The sequence below is a fragment of the Nicotiana tabacum genome, chromosome 15 (genome assembly GCF_000715075.1).
Source record: "Nicotiana tabacum cultivar K326 chromosome 15, ASM71507v2, whole genome shotgun sequence".
Taxonomy (NCBI): domain Eukaryota; kingdom Viridiplantae; phylum Streptophyta; class Magnoliopsida; order Solanales; family Solanaceae; genus Nicotiana; species Nicotiana tabacum.
In genome coordinates this window covers 92,462,039-92,463,201 of record NC_134094.1, presented here as the reverse complement: position 1 = coordinate 92,463,201, position 1,163 = coordinate 92,462,039, and positions in this window count along the sequence as shown.

Below are 1,163 nucleotides of genomic sequence, written 5' to 3'. Positions count from 1 at the left end.
CAGGATGTCATGGGTCGTATGCTGCGATTCATGGACAATATGACTCAGGCCGGTTTATTTCCGGCAGACCCAGCCACATCTCAGGCGGGCGGGGGAGCACAGACCCCTACCGCGCAGGCTCATGGACAGGCAGCTGTTGTATATCATACCCAGGGTGCAGTACCCGTGGGTGGAGTCCAGCCAGTGGCAGCAGCTACACCTGAGCCCAGGCCAGCTGTAGCCGCTGATCGTCAGAAACTATTGGGCAGATGGACTAGACTACATCCTCCTGTCTTCGGGGGTGAGCGACATGAGGATCCACAGGATTTCATTGATCGTTGCAAGGATAGACTGTACAACATGAGGATGTTGGAATCCCATGGGGTTGATTTTGCTACTTTTCAGCTAGAGGGTAGAGCCCGTAGATGGTGGCAGTCTTATGCTCTTGGCAGACCAGCAGATTCTCCTCCCATGACTTGGGACAGGTTCACCCGTATCTTCTTGGACAGGTATATTCCACCCTCCCAGAGGGAAGAGTTGTGGTTTCAGTTTGAGCAGCTCCAGCAGGGTCAGATGTCAGTGACTGATTATGAGGCGAGGTTTTCTGAATTATCTTGCCATGCACTAATGATACTCCCTACTGAGGCGGAGAGAGTGCGAAGGTTTGTAGCCGATTTACATACTGGTATTCAGGCCACTATGGCTCGAGAGGTTGAGATGGGTACTTCTTATGAGCGAGTTGTGGAGATAGCCCAGAGGATTGATGGTGTACGTCAGTGGAGCCGAGAGCAGATTATGAGAGATAAGCGGTTCAGGTACTCTGGAGAGTTCAGAGGTGCTCCATCCGGGGGCAGAGGTCAGTTCGTGAGGGGACAGTCCAGCAGACCCCCATATCCAGCACCACCACCTCCTCGAGGTGCTCCAGTGCGACCTTATCTCAGTGCTATCCCAGAGAGTTCTTATCGCCCACCAGCTATTCAGGGTCCTCCCAGTGGGTATTCAGGTCCCCAGGGCCAGACACTTAGTCAGCAGCCCATCACACCGAAGAGTTGTTACGAGTGCGGGGATCCTAGTCACATGCGTAGGTTTTGCCCCAGGCTTCGAGGTAGACCAGTACAGCAGGGTCAGCAGCCTATGCTTACCAGACCAGTTACTCCACCAATAGTCCGACCACCCAGAGGTGG